The following is a 15,833-nucleotide window of genomic DNA, read 5'->3' as shown; positions in this document are numbered from 1 at the left end:
TTTTCTGAAATGCCTCTTCCTGAGCCTCTCTCTCTCTCTCTCCCTCTCTCTCTCACACACACACACACACACACACACTCACACACACACTCACACTCGCACACACTGCTTATCTGTCTTCCACAAAGAAGGGTACCTACACTTCACTCTTTTCTCTAATCCACCAATGATTGGAAATAATTGCAATAGTTACTCTTCTATCATTAAGTAGTCCCAGCTATCAACCTGCGTAGCCTCTTCTACGCACAGTTCTCCCGGGTGTTAGCCAGTTTGGCAAATGACCTCTTTCTCCGTCATCCCTCTGGGGGGATCCAGCAGCAACCTCACTCGAATGCCTGCTTTATCACTTACACTTTATCAGGTGCTTAAAAAAAAAAATTATTGATTTCAGAGAGGAAGAAAGAGGGAGGAGAGACAGAAACATCAATGATGAGAGAGAATCATTGACTGGCTGCCTCCTGCACGTCCCCTTCTGGGAATCGAGCCTGCAACCCAGGCATGTGCCCTGACAAGCTGTGACCTCTTGGTTCACAGGTCAGCACTCAACCACTGAGCCACACCAGCTGGGCATCATAGGCTCTTAATTTACAGTATTTTATTCCTCCTCAGGAGGAGGGAACTGAGGCACAGACAGGCTGAGTGAATCACCCAAATTCTCTGCAGCTGGCAGGCGACAGCAGGGGCCCTGGAGGCGCCTGTGCCCGTGCTGGCCACCACCCGACACAGGTGCTCAAGCTCAGCGGCCTCAGAACCGCCTGCAAGGCTGGGAGTTTCTGATTCAGTAAGTCTGGGTGGAGCCCAAGAATTTGCATGTCTGAGAAGTTCGCAGGTGATGCTGTGGCTCCGGGAACACAGGTGGAGAACCAGCAGGCCGTGACAGACAGGTTAAGTCCCCTCTCCCCCCACCCCCACTGCCTCTTAGCATTCTCAGGTAAGACTATTGCACACAGGCAATGCAAGCATCGTTGATTAGTTTCCAGAATGTCCAATCTATACCATCTTGATAGGTGAATGCCAGCTACTCAGTGGACCAGTGCTGGGTATTAACGATGTTTTTCCTAGTTAGTACAACACTGATACCTTCTAAAAACCTAGAGCCCTGCTGAGTCCAAGTTTGTAAGTTTCCCATTTGCCTGTGCTGGGAAAACTTCTCTCCTCGTGTTCCAGGGGCAGGGGAGGGAGGGCAACAAGGTCTCTGATCCTGCAGAAACATGACCAAATGAAAGTTGGGGAGGCAGCAGGTTCCCAAACCTGGACTTTCTCCCGCCTCAGGGAGTCCTTCTCTGACCTTCCATGAGGTGGTGGGTATGGAGGAGTGGACCCCAACTCGAACTGTAACTTCGGCTATAATCAAAATTTGATGGGAATTTGACTTCAAAGCTCTAGCAAAACAGCTTCCTGTTTGTAAGAAAAGTTGCTCAAAAACTCAAAAAGCTTTCTTGGATGTTGAATATTACTGACAAAACAATTTTTTGATGATCTCTTTTTTTTTTGCTATGAGTCCAAAATACCTGGATTAAATTTCACTTTAAAGGCAGACAAGTTTAAATATTAAATAGGCAAAGAAATGCTTGACAAGGGGTTCACTGGACTCAGAAGGTTTAAAAGTAATTGACAATAAAATCAGTGAGGCTTAGCTATCCTCCCTTTGGATCCTGGGACCATGCCACACGGCACACGGGACCTCTGGCACTGGCCTCCCGCCATCGTCCCCTGCTCCCCACCGCCATCCAGGATGCGCTTCAGTGGCTGGCCTGCCTGTTCTGAGCCCACTTCTTGATTCCACCCATGTCCGCCGAGGACACGGATGGCTGTGCCCAGATGGCCTTGGAAATGAACACAATCCATGAGAAGGGATGAGGTGGCCCAAGTTGACTCCCAGCGGATTCCCAAGGGCGGCCTCTGGTCCTTGTCTGCAGGGAAATTACTTTCCTCCCGGAGACCCATTCCCTCCCTCGGGCCTGGAGGACTGAGGACGGCCGGCAGGAAGGGTGGCAGCTCCTGGGCGGCTGGGGAATTGGCCATGGTTCCTCAGAGAATCACACTGCCATTGCGGGAAGAGCTAGCTGAGATTATGGCACATCCATGACCCCATTTCCTCTGTCCTAATGACCTCAATCTTAACGATACGAACTGCGATTTAACTCGCAGAGCTGCGGTCATTGTTTCCATTGCTCATTGTTTGTTACTGCCAGTTATTGGCCACCAGGATCTGTGCATAGAATCCCTCCCTGCAGGGGAGTGTGTTTTCACCCATGTGTCCCATGCAGTCATGTGACTGCTTTGGCCAATGGAGTGTGAGGTGGGGTGACTCGGGCCACACCTGGACAGAGGGACGTGGCATGGTCTTGGATGAGGCTCAGGTTGGGCTGTTCCTTCTATGGGGACCAGGAGGAGGGGACACTTGGACCCAAGCTATAGCTGAACCAAAGCTTACTCGACAGACGGTGAGAAAAACTTCTGTTGCCACGAGCCATTGAATTCTTGGAATTGTCACCAAGACAAAACCCAGTGAATGCCTGACCACAGATACCCTTTCTACAGATTTTGTGCTGGAGGGTGATGGGCCTGACCTACAAGGTGCTGTGCTTAACGGAACATGTAAAGCCATCGGCTATCCTTAATGTAAACTCTAAATCTTGGTCTGTGACAAAACGCGGAATAGAAAAAGTCCAAATGAACAAGATTCCAACTGGAAGAAGGTGAATGGAGAAAAGAAGTGAAAAGTTGAATACGTTTTCTCATTAAATACTTCTCAATCAATATTTAAATGGACCTTGACAAGACAACTCTTCAGGGCAAGGAATAGGGCCTTAGATACCATGACTCGAATGTTCTGTGGAGCAGGAAGCCCTTGGTTGGGGACGTGGTGGCCGGGCGGTCTGTGAGGACAGACACACTGTGGGGTGCTGGGGGCCATCATCATCAGGCCGCTGCTGGCTTTGGCTGAGAAGGGGGCACCAGACACTTCTCAAAGCATTTTCAGAGAGTGTTCTAACTAACCCTGGGAACAAAGTATTTTCTCGATGTTCTAATGAGGACGCTAAACTTAGATTAGATAATTCGCACTCGTTCATAAAGTTAATCCTTGGAGGGCCACGTTGGCAAACCAGATCTGTCTGTCTCCACAGCTGTGCTCCCATCTACCCACTGTCCTCAGATTCACTCACAGAGGGCACCTCTTCTCACCTGCACTGCAACACAGCGTACGTTCGTTCCTGCTCATTCCGAGTTAGTATCTGTTCTAGATAAAGAGCTGGGATTGGTTGGTTGCTCATCCTGCCTGTTCTTACAGAGGCGCCATGTATTAATTTAGTTCTCACATCATTTCTGAAAGACAGACTGTGATCATTCCTGTATTCCAGGTGAGGCAACTGGTGTAGAGCACAGAGTCTGGGCCCAAGTCCATGCTCCTTACCCCTGCACCCCTGGTTCTCCAAGTTCAGAAGCATTCGGATGACCTGGAGGCCTTGACACACATTTGGCGCCACCATGAGTTTGTGACTCAGCAGGTCTAGAGAGGGGCCTGGGATCTGCATTTCTAATAAGTCCCTGGAGCTCCCCAGTTCTGAGACCGCACTGCGAGAGTCGGCGCTACACCGTTCGCTGCTCAGTGAATTGTGTAGATGGCGTGGGAAATTCACAAACACGTAAACTGGGTTGTCTGCAAGTTCAGACTCACTACCTTGAAACAAAGGAGCAGAAACAGAAAGTCCATGGGGTTAAATAAACAAATATGGCAGCTGCCGGGCGGAGTCTCCAGGTAGCCAGAAGTGCCCCAGGGGACAGAAGTTCAGGACCACTGGCTTATTCTACTGGGACAGGGGGTACCATCCGGGAGAACATGGGAGGCCTGAGGAGGGAGCATGGATTCCGGGGCCATGAGAGCTGCAGCCAGAAGGACCTTAGCCGGCCTCCTGCTCAGCCTCCCCTGTGCGTGGTGATTACAGGTGTTCCCAAAGCAAGTGATGTGGTCAGATGACCAGGATGCTTTCCCTACCAAACCTCTAAACACACCACGGTCTGCACCCATTGGAGAGTCATACCACGTGTTTGTACAGCGCAGGCTCTGAGAAGTCCTACAGCACAGACACCTGCCTAACTGGCATTTATCTGACATTTCCAGGACATTGAAGAGTGCCAATCTGGTCTAAACTGTACTTTACGTCTGGGGCGGGGGCGGGGGGGGGGCGGGGTGGGGGGGAGGATAAAAAAGAGAGTGATTTGTTCAAAGTCACTGAGTCAATGGCAAGGCTAGTCCATTCTATAGGCAGACACCTCTCTTGGTTATCATGAAATATCCTGAGGTGAGTGGTCCATCTCACTGGACACTGGAGGTAGGTCAGCATAGAGTAGGGGGACCCCCAAGGGGAGCATGGCATCACTTGGGGTTCATTAGAAATGCCAGTTCTTGGGCCCACACTTGACCTTCTGAATCACAATTTCTCAGTGCTGCCCAGGAACGTGTCTTACAAGAAACGCAGCCAGCCCCCCAAAGGCTCCCGTGGCTGGTTCGCCTGTGATGATGGCGTGTGACTTGGCCCGGCCTTTCTTTTGTCCTATTATCCACTGGAAAATCAACAAGCGCTCCTTTCAAAACAAACCCCACATTTTGCATTGCATGGGAGCGTCTAATGATCCAATTTGCCTCTGTGGTCAGATATTTAGCCTTTTCCCTATGTTTCCATTCCATTGTTATTGTTTTGAATTCCATAAGTCCTAAAAAGTCCCTTTCCATCTCTGAATGTGGTTTGCATAGTTATACCCTTTCCTCCTCAACGCAGAGTCTTTTTTTATTTTTATTTTTTTTCATTCCATAGAACGTCAACCTTTCTCCACTCGGCAAAGACAAGTTTCAGCACATACTGGGTTCAACGGGAGACTCATTTTCCATTTTCCATGGCAAAGAATCTGAGCACCGGAATAAGTCAGAGGTATCATTTGCCGAAAGTGTTTGTAAAGACAGTTTAATTTCAGGCCCTTTATTTGTGAGAGAGCTGGCTAACCCAAATAAAACATTATCCATCTGTCTGTTGTTACGAGTGACCAACTTCAGCTGCACGTTATTACTTAATAGCAGCTAACTTTCCTATAGAGTAAGCCTGCGCAGCAGCTGAAGGGAGAATGGAAATTTCCTTTGGTCTACCCCCCTGGCCTCGCCATGCTCCGACATGTGAAGAGCTTGGTAATAAGCACCGTCTCCCTGTAATCACAGCAGGGCTCGGACCTGCATTGTTGTGAGATGACTGGGGAAGCTTATGTCTGAGGCGGACCGACTGCGTTAGCCTCCCGGAGGCGCTGCCCCCATCTTCTCGGCAGAGAAGAGGCTCCTGGGATCTTGTCTGCGTTAGTTCAAAGGCAGCACAGATAAGACAGCCCCGTTCCCATAAGGAGAAGGAAGCACAGAGCGTTGGAGTCCTTCTGGTGTGACCTGAAGTAAGTGAGAGTGGAAGGCATCTGCTTTTGCAGACAGTGCTGGTGGAAAAAGATTAAAATATATATATATATATATATATATATATATATATATATATATATATATATATAATTGATTTCAGAGAGGAAAGGAGAGGGAGATAGAAACATCAATGATGAGAGAGAATCATGGATTGGCTGCCTGCTGCACGTCCCACACTGGGGATCAAGCCCACAACCCAGGCATGTACCCCGACTGGGAATGGAACCGTGACCTCCTGGTTCATAGGTCAATACTCAACCACTGAGCCAAGCCGGCCGGGCCTGGTAGAGAAGGATTTCATTCAGTGAATTCCACTTCATGAAACCTCAAACTGGTCTCAGCTGGAGCGTGAGAAAAGGGAGAAAAGAACTGGGAGCAAGCAAGGGTGCCGCTTCCTCTCACCCTCATCGTTGTACTGGAAAGCCGCTCAGGGCAGATCCCGGAGGTTTTATAAGGCGTCGTTATAGAATTTGCAATGTCTCAAGGTGATTTCCCCCTAAATAAACCTCTCACTCACTAAGACAGTGAATGCACCACCGTTAACTACTCATGTCTTTCTCTGTCTCGCATTATAATATTTTTATGATGTGAAGGCATGGAGATATAGAAAGAGAATTACATTATGAATGTACATACCGACTTCAGGCTGGCTTGGTTTACTGGCTTCCTTCTGACCACTTGTCCTTCTGTTTAAAATGAATTTGGAAGTGTTGGTCTCTGATGGATGATTAATGGACTTGGGTGTGACTCACCTGCTTATGAGGGTGGAATTCTTCTCCTTGGTGATTTCTATGCTCGTTATTATCATGATTGGAATCTCATCCCAGAAAAAGGCAAGAGCAACTTTTGCTTGATTTGGGACCGAGTTATTTAACAATGGGACGAGTGTTCTGAAGGTTTTGAAATTCACTCTCACTGTCAGTCTAATCTTTGACCACATTGCTCTGATATGGAAACTGGATAGCACAGGGTCCCCGGGGAACACAGCTAACACCAACATTCTTGGATTGCAGTCCGTTTACTTTAGGAACTGGCAGTATTTCCGAATTGTCTGCTTGTCCCAAAGTTGAAAACATAGATGCTGTGAGCGGTGAGTGATAATAAGGAAATTTCACATGTCAAAATACTTCCCTTCGCATTCTATCAGAGCCTGAGCCCTCCGAGAGAAGCAATACCCATCGGTAAACAGTGTGAGAAAGCATGTTCTAACCATCGGTGGTTAATCGGCTTGAGTACTGTTGGCCCAACTGTGGTGTTTTTAGGGCTGTTGGGTAAAATACAAGATGTCCAGTTAAAACTAAATTTCAGGTGGACAACAGCTAATTGTTTAGTACCAGGATGCCCTGTGCAGATGGGATATAAACATACACTAGACATTAGTCATTGTCTGTCTGAAACCGATCAGAGGTTCTCTGTAGCTACAGGACAAGGCGCTGAGGCCAGAGCCATGCCCTGAAGGGCTCAGTGGGCTCCCTGAGGACCATTGCCTTCCTCCTAGGAAAATGAGCATCTCAGGGTTTCAGTCACAGCAGAGAGAGGCTCAGACTTGCTTTCTTTGTGTTGTTAATCCTCACCTGAAGATATTTTCCATTGATTTTTAGAGAGTGGAAGGGGGAGGGAAAGACAGAGAGAAACATTGATGTGAAAGACACATCGATTGGTTGCCTCCTGCATGCACCCCAACCAGGGTCAGGGATCGAGCCTGCAACCAAGGTATATGCCCTTGACCGGAATCAAACCAAGGACCCATCAGTCTATGGGCCAATGCTCTACCCACTGAGCCAAACCGGCCAGGCCAGACTTGCTTTTCAAAGTCATCACTTTGACCCAGCATGGGGCGTGGGTTGGAAAGACACAAGCATGGATGCTGAGAGTCTGGTGAACTGGTGCTTTCAGGGACTCCTAAAATGCTGCTGCCTGGACAAAGGTAGTGCCAGCAGATGGAGAGAAGCGAGGACCCCATTCCAGGTGGACTCAAAGGGCAACTCTAACAGGTGGGGGTTGGGGTGAGGGTGGACAGGCCGATGAGATCCCAAAGCTGACTCCTGACATCCCTGCATGAAAATGAGGTGACTGGGATGGTGGGAGTTTACTGGCTCAGATGGCACTGGACCTTCCTCTGTAATTCAAAAAGCATTCCTATGTTATCAGATAGCCTGGTTTGCTACCCTATGGGATTGGAGCTCACCCAGTACTTTCTTTTTAAAAAAAATATTTTTATTGATTTCAGAGAGAAGGGAGAGAGAGAGAGAGAGAGAGAGAGAGAGAGAGAGAGAAACATCAATGATGAGAGAGAACCATCGTCGGCTGCCTCCTGCACACCCCACACTGGGGATCGAACCCGCAACCCAGGCATGTGCCCTGACTGGAATCGAACTGTGACCTCCTGGTTCGTAGGTCAATACTCAACCACTGAGCCACACCAGCCGGGTCTCACTCGGTACTTAATGTCAGTGCAGGAGGATCCTCCTGAGTGAGGTTTGAGGGGGTGCACGGGGTTGCCTGAGACACCTAAGCAGAAATGAGACTGGGATCTATGTGTCTGTCGTTCAAGGAAGGGATGGCCAGGAGGACCACCTTTCATGTCTACAAATGGAGTCTGAGACATGTAAGCAGGTGAATTCTCCTAGACCCGTGGTCGGCAAACTGTGGCTCGCGAGCCACATGCGGCTCTTTGGCCCTTTGAGTGGGCTCTTCCACAAAATACCACGGCCTGGGCGAGTCTATTTTGAAGAAGTGGCATTAGAAGAAGTTTAAGTTTAAAAAATTTGGCTCTCAAAAGAAATTTCAATCGTTGTACTGTTGATATTTGGCTCTGTTGACTAATGAGTTTGCCGATCACTGTCCTAGACAGAGAGTGTGGGAGAAGCAGTCCACGCTGAGCCGGGCAGCTCCGGGGCCGGCGGAGCAGGGCCATGGCAAAGGAGACCAAGAAGGGGCCACGGGTCCAAGAAACACAGCTAGTCATGACCAAAGGTTTTAAACCCACGTCAGCATTCCTCTCGGACCAGCATGTGGAGGTGAATGGCTCTGTACGCCAATAGAGTGATTTGGCGTCGCTTTTCCGATGGCGATTTGACAAGTTCTACTCAAAGTTCAGAATGATTTCTACTCTTTGACCCAGTAAGTGTTTATCTAAGAAGGAATAAAAAATGTCAGGATTATATGTAAGCATGTTCTCTGCATTAGTTATACTATTAAAGCATTCAAACCCACCTGGATCACCCATAATAGAGGATGGATTTTACATTTATAACTATTTACACACTGAAATGTTAGGTAGTCTAAAAATCATGGCAAAGCTAAACAGGCAAAGTTAGAGACAGGCATGGGTAAAGCTGAGTGGATGGTGTGATCGCTCTCGTGGTCTCTCTAGGCGGGATTAAAACGAAACGCCTCTAAAATGTTCACAACAGTTATCTCTTCAAAGGAAAACAAAATTAGGATGGTTTTTCCATCGGATTTTCCATTTTTATGAAGTTAATCTGAAAAGTCAATTTCCCCAACAAAGACCATTCCCAAACGTTCTGGATCTTACGGTAAATGGGCTGCTCCTACCGAGAAACTCTCCACCCGCTGTCCTGGCCAACTCGTAAGGAAGAAGGGACTCTCAGACACGCGCGATTGTGGAGATCCAAGGACCGGGTGTCCAGCAAGTGGGGGCGACTATCATGTTAACACAGGCTCCTTTTCATGGACTGCGTTAGCAGAGTGCGCTTCGCCCAAGAGGAACGCTGACAAAGCAGTTTCCTGCCCAGTGCCTTTGCTCAGACAGGTCCCTTGACCCTCAATTCCTTCTCTGTGCCCCGTGCCTGAGAAACTCCTATTCACCCCTGAGGCCCCGTTCAAATGCCCCCTCCTTTGGCTCCCAGGGAGAGAGTTCCTCTTGGTCCTCTCTTCTACCTTTTGCAAACTGTCCACACCTCATGACCAAACTCCAGGAATTGATGTAATGATCTATTTAGAAACTTCTCTTTCTCTTTAAACAAGGCTCTGTGGGTGGGTATTCAATTCGTCATTCAACCCTAATGCCAGCACGAGGCCTGCTGAATGGTAGGGACTTACTGTTGGAGGGAGAAGTACGGGCAGAGAGGCCGTCCCAGCGAACTCAGAGCTGTCCAGGTTTCGTAACTGGTGGGGCTCATTTGAAGATATGGAATACGATGTTCTGGGTCAGAGGGGAACCAGTTCCAAACTAAGTGGGGGTGGAGGTGGGGCGGGGGTGAGCAGCACACATATGTCACTGACTTGAATGACCGAGCTAGAAATAAAGACTTAGACTCGATTTGGATTCAGAGCACAAGGACTATCCTTCAATGTTCTGCCTTGAAGAGCAAATGGTTTTACATTTCTCAAACTGACCAAGTTGATAAGCACTTGGGGTATCACATACCCCACTTAGTCCAACACATCCCTCTCTATGTGTGTTTCATATCCCACACAGCTTCCGCACGCTGACCAGCCTCCACAGCGCGCTCAGGGGCCCTCAGCTCTACCTGCTTCCTTAGAACGGGCATCTGATGGGTTGAGCCGAGGTGATCCAAGAGTGGGCCGCAAGGAGGTAATAGCAATAGAATAGTTCAAATGTAGACTCTACTGCATCCTTTTAAATGTTTATATTTTGTGCATATTTTATAATGTACATCCTATGTTAGTACAGCACAAAAAATGTATGTATTATTTGTGTATGTGTCTGTGTGTGTGTTTGTGTGTGTGTGTGTGTGTGTGTGTGTGTGTGTAGGGGGATTGTGAAATTTCAAAGCCATTGCTTTAGGCTAGTGGTTATTAAACTTTAATGTGCAGATCCCGTGGGGATCCTATTAGAATGCACATTTGGGTTCAGAGGTCTGGGCTGAGTTCTGAGAAAGTGCACTTCCCGTGCACACAGGTGATGGAGGCTGAGGCTGGAGGAGGCTGCCCTGTGGGTGGCATCAGCCTTTTGCACCCAGAGCTGCTCATGGAACTATAGCACAGAACGCAGAAGCCAGTGTCCATGACGGGCCTCATCGCTCCCACAGTGGCCATGGGGAAGCACCCCTGCAGATGCTGGGAGAAGGCACCTCATTCCAAGAAGAGGAAGGTGTGGGGGCCAGGAAGGCTGGTTTCTCTCACAAAACTCGGCCGAGAAGGGGCCTCTCAGAAGCTTGCTGGGCATATGGCTTTTACTGTGGGAGAAAGTTCAAGGTCACTAGCGGACTTTATGATGTTTTTAAAAACACTGTTTATAAATCACCGTACAGTATTACAAACAGTCCTGTAGACAGCAGTTCTTTTCCAGTGTTTGGCCTCTATCTGCAAAGTTCCTTTATGAAAAGCATAGCTGGAAACCAAGGTCTTGGCCACTCCCGATTGTCAAAGGTCCTGTGATGCTAATGTTAAGGGGAAGGGGGCTAAGTCGGGAGTTTCTGGCTAATAAGAGCTACCTCCACACACTCTCACCCTGATGGGCCACTGAGGTTGGGAGTCAATGGGTTTCAAATGCTCTTTGACCAAAGAAGAGGAGAAAAATGAAACACACACACACACACACACACACACAGTCCTCAATAAATGTACACCAGAGAGTACACCAATGATTCTCAACCATGGCTACATAAGTGAACACACACACACACACACACACACACACACACACACACTCATTATTGACGAGTAATTCACAAAGTCTATCCACTGAGTCAAGTTTGTATGTCCTAGTACAACTTCCCAAAGACTACCTTGGTCTAGTTGGAACCATATGCCTCAGCCTAATTCCTGAGCCAGTATGTGCTATGCAAAAGTGGTTGCAAATACATTTTCAAACATCGACATCGTCTATACTTTGTAACTGGTATCAGTGAATAGTGACTTATGACTGAATTATAAAGACGCTTCCCCTGAATCTAGGTCCACAACCACACACACATAATGCAGCCAAGCAGGACTTGGTCTCTAACCACCTTGACATCCAAGCAAGACCACACGTTCATGTTTAACCCACACAATGGAGAGGCTGGGGACCCATAGTCCAGGCTTCCTGAAGGTAGCATCTCAAGCTCTGGGAGTGGGGACAGGAGAGTGTGTCTGTTGAGAAGAATCGTTTGGAATATGGGAGTTTGGAAAAGTGCCATGTAAAGAACTGGAAGAAGAGGAAGTGTCTAAAATGGTGCTGAGAAGGAGCCAGAAAAGTCATTGGGAGGAGACCATAGCAATAGTGTGAAATACGATGAAGTGCTGAATAAGATGAGGAATAAAATGTGCCCACTGACTGAGCTGCTAGTGATTCTGGTGGAATGTGTGAAGACGTACTCCCGTGGGCTGAAGAGGCATCACACAGCCAGTGAGGAAATGGAAGAAGGTGGAATTTCTTTCCTCCTCAAAGGTCTTTTCACACCCATTGATTCTGTCAGTGTTCCCTGACAGGGAGTCAGCATTGTGCCACACCGCTTGCAACCCTTGACCATGGCCACATGGTCTTCAATCTTATCACCTGGATAATTCTCATTTCCATCCCTGCTCCCCTGCCCTTTCATAGCTTCACCCTGCTCATCTCCGGCTTTTTCTTGACCTCCTTCCCAACCGACTCCATTTTAAAGCAAATATCTCTAGATGCAAATATAACCTTTCAAAAGTCTGTGTTTCTTCCCACAGCAATCTCTTTCCTTTGCCGGTTCTTTTAAGACCCCAACTCTCCTTTACCACTAAAATGTAGCATCACCACACTTAGCGCAGCATCATGATTTTCTCTCAATGTACCTGTTTTCCCCTCCACGTGGCAAGTTCTTTGAGGACAGGGTTGGGGCCATGTTCATCTCTGTACCCACAGTAACACAATTCCTAGCATTCAATAGGTATTTTTACAAAAAAGTTGTAATGACTCATACTCATCACTCTAAAATGAATCAACAGAATAATAAAAAATGGACTAATAATCAATCCATAAATTAAAATAATGTGAGTGGTTTCAACACATTTATCATTACCATGTGAAGTTTTCTAAATTGCTTCTTTGGAGTGATTTATAATATTTACACATTGTTCTATCTCTGTGGGAAATGAGTTTCCATAGTGTTGAAATCCCCTGGGCTAAGAAACCCTTCTTTTATCTGTCCTGATGCAGGCACTCCCAGAAGCTGGGCTAACCCTGTCACTCAGTCAATGACGTCTGCTGTGGTTCACGAGTGCCCTCCCAGAGCACATGTTCAGATCTGGCTTTCCCCCCAAGGGCAGTGTATCTTTTGTGGGGTGGTGGATCAGACCTGGAGCTGCTGGGAGGATTGAAGATTTCCAATGGAGAAGCACAGTTACTTTCACAGGCACACTGGCTCCTGGTCCTGTTGATATCCATTCATTTGGGGGCCATTTTAGCAGCTTTCTTGAGCACATCTTTAAGAGGCCCAAGGGCTTAATTTGAAGATCATGGCACAGTCAAGAGGGAAAGAGGGGAGCCATGGATCTGTTGGGTGTACAGACATTTCTCCTTATCCTTCCCCCCACCCCCTAGTTCTTCCCATTAGACAGAAAACCAGCCCATTTATCTCTAGGATTTGCTTATTAAAATAAAAGGGGCTAAGGTTACTGACCACCTTCTCAATCAGGAGGAAGTGAACCTAGTTTCTAATGTGCTATTCTTATCACCATTAAAAAACATGGAACAATGTTAGCGGGTAGTTATAAAACTCACACATAGCTTAGAACTGTAAATGATGACATGGGTCTTTGAACTTTGGTGGGATACCCGTCTGCCCTGGCCGGGCACTGAACTATGGCACTATTTTCTTGGAGGTGCCACTCTTCTCCAATGACCACTAATCTCCAACCTACCATTCATTGACTCAATTATTCAGCAAACATGTAATAAGAAAGATGTGGTCTTTGAAATACATAAAGGTGAGTGAATGACGCATGATTCTGGCCCTTAAAAATATACCATCCAACAGAAGAGAGGACATATACATAAATTGTTATCACACCAAGCAAAATAGAATCCTTCATGTCTAAGCCCTGTCTCATGAACACTTCTATACTTCTATCATAAAACTTATGTTATTCCTTGGTTTATGTTTTTCTCTCGTTCTAAATACTATAGGAGTATTAAGGCAGAGACCTTGTCTTATTCTACTCTATATTGCTGTATATAACAGTCTTCTTGACTCACAGGGAGTGGGGACAGGAGTGTGTGTCAGGGCACATGAGATCTGTAGAAACATACTAAGGATTTCCTAGAGAAGGATGGGTTCTTTCCAACTGGAAGAATCACAGAAGTTTTCAAGCATTCTGCTGGGAAGAAGGAATGGGGTGGGGGAGGGGAGGAGGATTGCTTGCATGGGGAATTGCCCACAAAGAAGTATGGGGTGGTGGTAATGTACTTTCCTGAGTACTCATTTGATGCAGTCAGAGAGCACACCAATGATTCTCAAACATGGCTACATAAGAGAAACACCTGGGGAGATTTTCAAATGCCCAAATGCTATGGCTCCACCATAGGCCAATTGAATCAGAATCTCTCGTGGGGGCAAGGAGAGGGATATATGAGTAGGAGCCTGAGTTTTGCTACTTCTTAAAGCTCCCCATTTGTTTCAAATGTGTATCCATAGTTGAGAATCACTGTGGTACCTCAAGAAAGTTAGTATGAGGCCAGATTGGAAGCTAGACTGGCGAAAGATTTTAAAAGGCCATGGAGGTTAAACTGAAAAGTTTGATCTTACAACAGGCCAGAAGCAGCCAGGTTCAGCTAGACAGTATCTATAGAGAGATGACTTCGTCCAAGGAGGCTTCTGCATTCGTCCAAGCAATGCATGAACTCGGGAGCATCACTGCTTTGGGTTACCACCAGGTGGAATTCGTGCCCCACTGAGATGTGAAGTGGTGATGGGGGAACTGGAGCTGGAAGAACCATGGGGTTTGGTGCCTGGATGAGGAGGAAACATTGAATGATAAGGAGAGGGCATTGAAGGCATCGTGATGATGTTGACTCTGAGCTTGCTTGCATTGAGGTGCCCGTCTCTAGGAAGTATATCCGGGGCTAGTTGTGAAGATTCGGGAGTCATTGCGCAAGAGATAGAAGTTGACCAAATATGAGTCAATGAGATTTGCAAAAAAGAAAAAATATGAAGAGCAGAAGGCAGCTGAGAGCAGATTCTTGGAGACTGCCTGGATTGAAGAGGAGAGAGGACTTTCCAGCAAAGAAGCTGGAGAAAGAGCAGCAGGTGGCTGAACAGCTATGTCAGTTCCGCAGAGGGGCAACTAGGGAGGCAAGATTTCAAAAAAGGGGACGTGACATAGAGGTCCAAGGTTTGAGGGTGGACAAGGAGGCCCTGGTTCTCCAGGGATGGGTGTAAGTCTTAGAAAGGAAAGGGACACCTATTTCCCTCAGACGGGAGGAAAAGAGAAGTGATATGTCCATTGCATATGTATGTATTGAACATAGGTTCCAGTTGTGGAGAAGGAGAATAAAAGGTACGGGGGAAAATGAGCAGTAGAGGATGAAAATTGAGGAACTGAGTTCTTAGTCCAGGGAATGATGGTCCTCTGGTGTAAGAGGAACAGACTCAAGGATGGGAAACAAAGGTGGGTTAGCTCTGGAGTAGCATGTAGGGTTGGTAATAAGAGATGAAGAAAGGAGTTCGGCCAGCTGCAAGGCCCCTAATGGGCTCCCAGGAAGGAACTGGTATCTTTGGTTACATCTATGGTGTCCTTGCCATGGCTGGGCAGCCTGGGAACACTGCTGGGGTATGGAAGAGGTGGGCTGCCCAGAGCTGAGGATTGGTAAGGCCTCTGTGGTAACAGGTTACCAGGACTGGGGCTTACAAATACTACATTAGAAACATAAACATTTGAAAAACCACAGAATGTAAACGCTCAAGGTCGAAGCACACTCATCAGCTCATGGAGCCCGTATAGTAATTGAGCACATTAAGAAGCCTACTAGTTCTGCTATCTAGTTTTAGAAGAGCTATAATTTAGTATCGCTAGGTATCCATTACTCCTGTTTTCCTCATCTGTAAAATGAGAGGTTTGGGTAGAATGACCTCAAATTTCTCTTCCAGGATGGCCCATGGCGAATATTTGAGCGCACGTGAGAGTCTGAGAGTTAATTTACTTGTTTAACATTCTCATCGAATGTTTAACTATCAGTGTCCAGCATTCAGCTGCAGAGCTAATGCAGCTCTGCGAGGTTAGTGCACACAAAGCCCTTAGTTCTATGAGCCATCCTGGATTTCAAATGAATTGCCCTGTGAAAATGCACAACCTAAATTTTGGTGGCAGAGATAGCAAGTGCTATGGGTAATTGAATAAGATAGTTGATAGAACATTGAAACAGATTGGCTAAAATGATTAGAGATGAATAGGTTCTTATATGCAAGCTGGGGAAATCGCTTTGTGAATATTGGGA

Source organism: Eptesicus fuscus, chromosome 3, assembly GCF_027574615.1.
Source record: "Eptesicus fuscus isolate TK198812 chromosome 3, DD_ASM_mEF_20220401, whole genome shotgun sequence".
In the NCBI taxonomy this organism is placed as follows: domain Eukaryota; kingdom Metazoa; phylum Chordata; class Mammalia; order Chiroptera; family Vespertilionidae; genus Eptesicus; species Eptesicus fuscus.
This window is presented reverse-complemented; position numbering follows the sequence as displayed.